The 9,901-nt window shown below is 41.6% G+C and overlaps 1 pseudogene; it reads right to left on the bottom strand.

Moving 5' to 3' along the window:
- Window positions 1-399: 399 nt before the first annotated feature.
- LOC113928754 lies at window positions 400-1,250 on the bottom strand (annotated as a pseudogene).
- Window positions 1,251-9,901: the final 8,651 nt, after the last annotated feature.

The raw sequence follows: 9,901 nt of genomic DNA, 5'->3' as shown, positions 1-9,901 counted from the left end.
TATTGAGTATAAATAAATGTCCTATACATTAAATATCAAGAAATAGTCATTATTGTTTACAAGTCAGGCTGTAATACTGAGGGAACCACAGAATCAAAATATCCACTCATGATAGTAATGATTTACTCACAAGACACAACAAAAGCCATCAAAAAAAGGCTATCACTTTAACCAACCTATAATACCACAATAGAAAATGGTTTGAATCATAATATTAACGGTTCCAGTAATCTCATCTTTGTTTATCAATTTGTCAGGTCAATTTGAGATTGTGGAGTTACACGATCATATAATTTCAAGATTCCATTTCCTTGGTTTTATTTCAAATTATTATTAATAAATGAAAACAAGTCATACATAGTCGCTGATACTTGTAAGTTAGTTTTTCATAATAGAAAGGAAATAAAAATTTAGTATGAAGAAAGCATCCCCCAAACAATCTCTTTACAGAAAAAAATGAAAGAGCAATATAATTAAACTTTCCTTTGAACAAAGGAAAGAAACCTAAATCTGTTATGGTAAATTTGGAAAGATAAATATTTCCTAGTCCCACAATATGTGCTTATTTTACATGATGTACTTGAATGACGCAAGTCTATGAAGCAGGGACCTGTGGCAATCCAAATTCATCCACCAGGACTCCATCCTTATTCTTTGTGTCAGTGGGAACACCTTCTGGAATTGCAGGTGCAGATGCTGCTTCTCATCCAAGTAAGAGCTGTTTGTCGGCCAGAAGCTCATCACCCAGTGCATCCAAATCTGCTTCCAGGTCATCTTCATCTAATTCTGGGGTACCATAACTACGGCTCAGCGCTTCTTGGATTTCATTGGCATCTTCCATCATATCTTCTAGCTGGTCTTGTAAGTCCTCAATCTGGTCGATTTTCACTTGCTTATATGCTTTCTTCATTTCCTTACTCCCAGTTTCATAGCATCAACCGTGGTCTTGGTGTCCTTCAATGACTGGATGGTGTAATTGGCTTGTTCCATGTTAAATAAAGCCCGAGATTGTCCCGCTGCTGCTCATACATCCGCTTTTGCTTTAAAACCCTCAAGGCTTTCTGTTTGACCATATTCTTGGCAGGACCCTCTCTCATCTTTTTGATCTGATCCTTATACTTCACGAGCTCAGCATCCAGTCGAGAAATATTCTTGTCGATGGATTCTGCCCTGCTGTCCACCGTGCCAATGCGGTCAGTCAGGCTGGGTGGCGGAGCCTTGGGTTTCACTTTTCCGAAGAATAGGTTCATCTTGGGCAGCCACGAAGAAAACCCAAACACTAGAGCAAGACTAGAAATGGAAGCACTATGAAGTAGTCTTAAACATTTCAAAGAATTGGTATCATAAAAGCCAAATAATTTCACAGCGACAATTAGATATTATTTAAAGATTTATTTATTTATTTTAGAGAGCACACAAGCAGGGGAAGGGGCAGAAGGAGAGGGAGAGAATCTCAAGCAGGCTACAACTCTCTGTTGAGCATGCAGAGTCTGATGCAGGGCTCGATCCTATACCCCTGAGATCATGACCTGAGCAGAAATCAAGAGTTGGCAGCTTAGCTGACTGAGCCACCCAGGCACACCCCAATTAGACATTTTTAAAAAGACTAGAAACTTCTTTAAAAATTTAGGTAAAGGGAACTATTTAGAGATTGGGACAGTCATGCTAACAGATTCTTTTACCAAATTCTCATTGGACTCCTCTGATTTTTTTTCAACTGCCCCTCATTGCAGCAAGTACCTTCTTGGTACTTGGACCTGAGGCTGCCTTTCCCTCCTCAAATTATCATCCCTGTTTCCTTAACTCAGGGGGACCCCCACTCTCTGCCTGGATCCCTTCCTCATTGCATCCTGGAAGCTCTGCAGGCTCTGAGCTGGGACAGCCTTGGGGCTCCTGTCAGTTGGTTCCTGCCTCCAGATGCTGTCCTGTTCTCCTGTTGTTACATTTCATATAGTTCATCTGTCTCTGTACTCATTTGGTGTTGGAAGTCGGGATCTTATGCTTTCATCACAGGCAGAAGGGGAAGCTTGGGACTGTTTATTACTTTAAAATGACACGATTCTAGAGGCACCTGGGTGGCTCAATTGGTTAAGTGTCTGTCTTCAGCTTGGGTCATGATCTCCAGGTCCTGGGATCGAGTCCCACATCGGGCTTCCTCCTCAGCAGGGAGTCTGCTTCTCTCTGCTGCTCCCCTGCTTGTGCTCTCTCTCTCTCTCCCTCTGCCCCTCCCCACTGCTCATTCTCTCAAATAAATAAATAAAATCTTTAAAAAAAAATGACATGGGGCACCTGAGTGGCTCAGTCAGTTGAGCGGCTGCCTTCGACTCGGGACATGATCTCAGGGTCCTGAGATCGAGCCCCGCATCGGGCTCCCTGCTCAGTGGGGAGCCTGCTTCTCCCTCTGCCCCTGCCGCCCTTCCTGCTCGTGCTGTCTCTGTCTCTCTTTCTCTCAAATAAATAAATAAAGTCTTAAAAAAAATGACATGATTCTAGCTTACTTCCTAGAACATTAGATTATTTTCAATACTGTGACTTCCCATATTTTAACAGGTTCACAGGTAAGACATTAATAGATTGCCTCATGTTAAAATAACTTTTATCATTAAATTAAAAAATTTTAAAAATTAATTAAAAAAAGGTGACTCCATTGAGATATTAAAAATCTTTTTCTTTTTTTCAACTCGAGTATAGCTGACACAATGTTATATTAGTCTCAGTGTGTAACATAGTGATTTGACAAGTTTTTACACTTGTTCACCACAAGTGTAGCTACCTCTGTCACCATTTAATGCTATTACCTTATCATTGAGTATATTCCTTATGCTGTACCATTAATTTATTCCTGTGACTTATTCATTCCATAACTGGAAGACAGTATCTTCCACTCCCCTTTACCCATTTTGCCTATCTCTCCACTCCCCTCCATCAGTTTGTTTTTTTGGTCTGATTCTGCTTTTTGTTTGCTTATTCTTGTGTTTTTGTTTTTAGATTCCACATACAAGTGAAATCATATGGTATTTGTCTTTCTCAATCTGACTGAAGGAACCTTTGTACAATGTTAGTGGGAATATAAATTGGTGCAGTGACTGTGGAATACAGTATGGAAGTTCCTCAAAAATTAAAAACCATATGATCCAATATTTCCACTACTGGGTATTTACCCGAAGAAAACAAAACCACTAATTTGAAAAGATATATGCACCCCTATGTTTATTGCAGCATTATTTATAAGAGCTAAGATATGGAAACAGCCCAAGTGTCCATCATTGATAGATGAATGGATAAGGAAGAGGTGGTATATAAACACAATAGATTATTACTCATCCATAAAGAAGGATGAGATCATGCCATTTGTGACAGCATGGATGGACCTAGGGCATTATGTTAACTGAAATATTAAAAATCTTAAGGCAGCAAAGGAAGCTTGGGTGGCTCAGTCGTTGAATGTCTGCCTTTGGCTTGGGTCATGATCCCGGGGTCCTGGGATGGAGCCCCACTTTGGGCTCCCTGCTCAGGGGAGAGCCTGCTTCTCCCTCTGCTTCTGCCTCTGCCTGCCTGCCTGCCTACTTGTGCGTGCTCTCTCTCTGTCAAATAAATAAATAAAATGTTAAAAAAAAAAAAAGAAAAAACTCTGGGACAAGAGCAGCCTTCTGGTCACAACAGTTTAACAGCCACTTTTCTTTTTCTCCATATTTCCCACCTTAGCCTTAGGACCTTCACCAGCCCTAAGTTCCTGTCCTGGCCCACAGGGCAACTCCGTGGATGATAGGTGTGACTCTGGGTACCTGGAGCCCTGTCTTTGCCCACAGAATCCTGGTGAGTGGAAGGTAAATGAGGCCCCTTACAAGGACAGGTACCACATTCCCTAAAACAAAGGAAGATCCCCCTTCCAGGCCAGGAATTCCTTAGTTAAAATTCTTTTGTTCAGTCAGTTTTCAGATTTTCTCATTCATGAACTTGAATAATATCCAGACACACAGATGCCTCCTGACAGGTTTATGAGTATGGGGATTGGACATTACTTTGCCCAGTGATACTGGTTCCTGACCTTCCCATTTAAGGATTTCTCATCTCCCACCAGCAGACATAAAGGCATATATGGGTCTTATCAGCATAGAAGGAGAGTCTCTGAAAACCACTCACATATCAGGAGTGAGTCATGCCAAGGAGCATCCACATTTCTCTGTTCCTTCCAAGCCAGTCCTTGGAGAGATCAGGAAATCCAGAGTTTCCTACAAGAATGGGGAGTCCTTGGAAATGAGTTTCATCTTGAGTCAAGGAAGAAGAATCACATCCTTTTTTTTTTTTAAGGTTTTATTTATTTATTTGACAGAGAGAGACACAGCGAGAGAGGGAACACAAGCAGGGGGAGTGGGAGAGGGAGAAGCAGGCTTCCCACTGAGCAGGGAGCCTGATGTGGGACTCGATCCCAGGACCCTGGGGATCAAGACCTAAGCCGAAGGCAGACGCTTAACCGACTGAGCCACCCAGGTGCCCCGGGATTTTTTTTTTTTTAAGATTTTATTTATTTATTTGACAGAGAGAGACACAGTAAGAAGGGGAACACAAGCAGGGGAGTGGGAGAGGGAGAAGGAGGCTTCCTGCCAGGCAGGGAGCCCGATGTGGGGCTCGAACCCAGGACCCTGAGATCATGACCCGAGCCGAAGGCAGGTGCTTGACGACTGAACCACCCAGGAACCCAAGAATCACATCCTGACAAGGACAGTCGCTTTGTGCCCAAGCCCAGGGCCATAAAGAAGAGCTGGCAACAATGTCCCCAGATGCTGATGAGTTTGCAGGACTTACCTTGGACTGACTATACATGTGGCCAACAAGTGAACCCTGGCCTGTCCTTGTGGAGAAGCCCTGAAGCAGATGCTGGGGCCAGAACTGGGAGGAACATATCTCCTCAGGTAGGTCTCTTCTATATTCGACTTTATGGCTCTTAAATGACCAACGTGGGCTGGCCCAGCCACCACATTGTGCCCTGAGGAGGGTGGAGAATTATGAGACCATCTTTTGCCCATGGTCCTATCTGCATGAGACTGGAAAGGATTTAACACTCTGAGCTTGTCCCTGCCTTTCTTTCCTGGTTCCTCCTCAACAACTTGGGCCCAAAGCAATGGTGCCATGGGATTCTGCTGCCAGCCTGTTCAGAGTGGCCATGATCCCAATGGAAGGCAAGTTTTGAGGCAGTAATCCAGGGACAGAGGTCTGGGCCGCCTAACCCAGCCCTGAAAGTGTTCCATATAGCCTTCCCTGTGCACATGGCCATGTCCCACTTCCCAGGACCAGCTCCAGGCCTGGCCCGTTTCTGTGTTCCTGAGGGTCAGTTTGAGGTCCCTCCCACAAAAAACTATACTGAGGACACCCAAGTACTGGGATGGGTTCTGGGAACCTTGGGTCCTGGCTGGTCACATCTATACCCATTTTCTGTACTTCTGCTTGGAGACCTCAGGCCCCAGCAACAGTGGTGGTCTGACTCTGAACCGGATCTAGGACTTAAAGATGGGACTTAAAGTCATTTAAACCTGGATCCCACTTCTGTTTGAGAGGCCAGGGTTGCACGCATTGAATTGCAATATCAGAGGTTTAACACTGTGTTGGGTAGAGTTCACTAAAATAATCTAGCCAGTTAAAAAAATAAACCAGCAAATAGAAATAAGGATCTTGTGGGAGTGGTAAGTACTCAGATTTGCCACAGTATTATCTACCATATTGCCACACATTATGTACAATGTCCAGTTTCCAACAAAAAATATGAGACAGGAAAGGATGCCCCGTATGTACATTGGGAAATAAGCAGGCCCCAGAAACTGCCTGTTAATAGATGTTGGATTAAACAGAAAAAGACCTCAAAATAGCTGGAAGGTACAATCGAAATGAAAAATTTACTAGAGGGTCTTAACAGATTTGAACTAGTAAAAGAAAGAATTAGCAAACTTGAAAATAGATTGATGGACAGAAATTATGTAATCTGAAAGAGAGAGAAGAAAGAATAAAGAAAAATGAAAGGAGACTCAGGGAAAATGTAGGTCATGGTTAAGCACACCCACATATGTTTAATGGCAGTACCAGGAGAGAGAAGGGAGCAGAAAAATATTTTGAGGAAATAATGACTGAAAATATCCAAAATTTATTGAAAAACAACAACTCACAGAGTCAGGAAGGTCAACAAACTCCAAGTAAAATGAATCCAAAGAGATCCACAATTAGATACATCATATTAAAAATACGAAGAGCCAAAACCACAGAGATAATATTGAATACAGCAGGAGAATAATCACTCATCACTTAGGAGGGAAACTTAGTAAGAATAACAGCTGTCTTCTTATCAGAAACAATGGAGGCTACAAAACAGTGGGCTAACATATTCAAAGAGCTCAAAGGAAAAAAAATCCGTCAGAGAAGAATCACATATTCAGCAAAGCTATCTTTTTTTTTTAAGATTTTATTTATTTATTTGAGAGAGAGCACACATGCATAAGCATGGGGAGCGGGAGAGGGAGAAGCAGGCTTCCCACTGAGCAGGGAGCTTGATGTGGGGCTCAATTCCAGGACCCTGGGATCATGACCTGAGCCGAAGGCAGATACTTAACCGACTGAGCCACCCAGGCACCCCTCAGCAAAGCTATCTTTAAAAAATGAAGACAAAAATAAAGACAACCCCAGATAAACAAAAATAAAATTTGTTGCTACCAAACCCATCTTGCAAAACATTAAAGGAAGTTTTTCAGTTGATAATTTAAATTGGCATGATAAAACAGAATGCTGGAAAAGGTAATCGTGTAATTATAAAAGTGTATATTCATATTTCTTACCCTTTGCTTAACTGATTTAAAAAGTAACAACATAAAGCAATATGCATGTAATGTATCGTCAGGCCTAACATTTAGAAATATATATTTGTCGGTAACAGCACAAAGAAGGTAGGTGGAAGTAAAGCTGTTTGGGGCTAAGAATATTACTCAAGGGTGCCTGGGTGGCTCAGTTGGTTAAGAGACTGCCTTCGGCTCAGGTCATGATCCTGGAGTCCCGGGATTGAGTCCCGCATCGGGCTCCCTGCTCAGCAGGGAGTCTGCTTCTCCCTCTGACCCTCCCCCCTCTCATGTGCTCTCTCTCTATCTCATTCTCTTTCTCAAATAAATAAATAAATAAATAAAGTCTTTTTTAAAAAAAAAGAATATTACTCGAGATAGTGTCTCATTGTGGTTATAATTTGCATTTCCCCAATAATTAATTTTGAATAGCTTTTTATGTACTGGAATGAAGAAAACCAGAAATGGTAAATAATGAGGTTAATATAAAAAAAAGCTATAAATATTTACTTGTTCTCCTTTTCTCAGCTTCTTCAAAAGTCATAACATTACATAATAACTATAACAATGTACTTGTTGGGTTTGTAACATTTATAGATATAGTATGTCTAACAATAATACCACAAGAAGGGGTGAAGGGGAATAGTTATATAGGAGTAATGTTTCTATATCTCACTGGAACTAAGTTACAATAAATCTGAAGCTGATTTTAGTAAGTTAAGATGTAGAAGGTAAGCCCTAGAGGAAACACTAAAGAAACAACTTTAAAAATTATAGTGAAAAAATCATAGAAATTAAAATGTTATTTTGTAAAATTTCCGCTTACTGTAAAAGAGGAATAGAGGAACAAAAAATACATAAGACATACAGAAAACAAAAGCTAAAATGCAGTTGTTAATAAAACTATGTCAATAAAAGCCTTAAATGTGAATGGAATACAACACATTCAAAAGGTGAGATTGGGTGCCTGGGTGGCTCAGTCGGTTAAGCATCTGCCTTCAGCTCAGGTCATGATCTCAGGGTCCTGGGGTAGTGTCCCGTGTCAGGCTCCCTGCTCAGTGGGGAGTCTGCTTCTCCTTCTACCTTGCCCCCTGCTCATGATCTCTCTCTCTCTCTCTCTCTCTCTCTCAAATAAATTAAAAAAAAAAAAAAGGTGAGATTGTCAGTCTAGATTTAAAAAAAAAAAGATTGAACCATCTGCTGTCTACAGGAGACACATTAGATTCAAAGATACAAATAGAAAATAAAAGGACAAATAAATATATTTCATGCAAAGAGCAATCACAATAAAGCTGGACTAGCTATACTAGTAAAAGACAAGTTAGAATTCTAAACAAAAAATGTTGAGGCACCTGGATGGCTCAGTCGGTTAAGACTTCAACTCTTGATTTTGGCTCAGGTCAAGATGTCAGGGTTGTGAGACTGTGCACCACGTTGAAAAATAAAGTGCAACAAGAACAATCCAAAAGTTATTTTATTTCCAATGATTACATCTCCAGGGGATAAATTCTCAAATAGGAAATTTACGTGAGTAAATTTTGTTCCCTCCCTTTGTCTCTCTCTCCCCCCCAAAAATGTTACTAGAGATGAAGAAGGACATTTTATAATGATGAAAAAGCCATTCCATTAAGAATATGTAATAATTCAAGGGGTGAACCATTCTGCATTCCTTTCAGTAATGTGTGACTGTTCTACTTGTACTGTATCCTTGTCTGCACTTGGCATTGTCAGTCTTCTAAATTTTAGGCATTCTGGGCTCTGTGTGTGTGTGTGTGTGTGTGTGTGTGTGTGTGTGTGTGTGTGTGTGTGTGTGTGTGTGTGTGTGTGTGATGCTGTCTCATTGTGGTTATAATTTGCATTTCCCCAATAATCAATTTTGAATAGCTTTTTATGTGCTTAATCTACATTTGTGTATCTTCTTAAGTGAAGGGTCAAATCTTTTGGGGGGCCTGTTTGTGAATGTTCTTTATATATTCTGCATTAAAGCCCTTAATCAGAAAAGAAGGTATAATAATTAAAAATATAAATGCACCTAATAACAGAGCACTAAAAACATTAAGCAAAAACTGACAGAAAAGGGGGCACCTGGGTGGCTCAGTTAAGCATCCCACTCTTGATTTTGGCTAAGGTCATGATTTGGTTTGGTAAGTCTTTTGTGGAATCCTGCACATTTTGAATATTGCTGTGAAACTCTGGATCTTATTTGAACCTTCTGTTTCACCTGGCTTGCTTTGATACTGCTCTAGCAAAGGAAGAGGAGGTGCTACTTCATTATGGCCATGGAGGGTAGAAGCCCAATTTCCCCATTTGCTCCCTCCCCACCTCCCCAAATACCCAAGGAGGTAAGGGTCTCCTTTTTATTGCTTTGGTAAGTGGGATTTCTAGTTCTGCACTAGGCCTTCACTGACATTATTCTGGCTGAGGGGTTAGAGTGCCTTGTTACTACTCTTTTGGCCTCCACTGACACCATAAGGTGGGATTGTGGCTCATTACTCCTGGGCAGGAGTAGAAGTTGTGGCTTTGCACTGGGCCACCTCTGATACCACCCCAGAAGGGAGGGGGGAGGGGATGCTCTCTTACCACTGAGTGGGAGTGGGGAATGTCCAGGTTCCCCACATGGTCTCCACTGTCACTGCTGAGAAAGTGGGGTGTTTATTGCCAGCCAGCATGGATGCATGTCCTAGCACTTGGCCTTTTCAGACACCACCCAGCAGGGTTTTATGAGCTCTTTTTACAGCCTCACAAGCAGGGGGGACATGTAGACTCCCCACTCAGCCTTTGCTGGTGTGGGTAGTGATAGGACCAGTTTTTTCTGTGTTGTTTGGCTAGAGTAGAGTGGTTAATGTCTAAGAGTTTTTTGTCTTGCTAGGGGTACCCCTTTCTTGGCCCTTTGGTTAAAGAAAGCAGGTTCTTGTTGGGGCTTTGCAGTATTTTTGTGTGTCTGTCTAAGTTCCTGCTTCTTCAGCTCCAGGTCTGGGGCATATGAGGCAAAAAACTCCACAATCACATCACTCCTCTTTTCCTGAGGTTCGTACCTGACATGTCTTCTCTCCACTTTTCAGTCTTTTTATGAGTTTTTAGGT

The sequence above is a fragment of the Zalophus californianus genome, chromosome 5 (genome assembly GCF_009762305.2).
Source record: "Zalophus californianus isolate mZalCal1 chromosome 5, mZalCal1.pri.v2, whole genome shotgun sequence".
NCBI classification, from domain to species: Eukaryota; Metazoa; Chordata; class Mammalia; order Carnivora; family Otariidae; genus Zalophus; species Zalophus californianus.
This window is presented reverse-complemented; position numbering and strand designations above follow the sequence as displayed.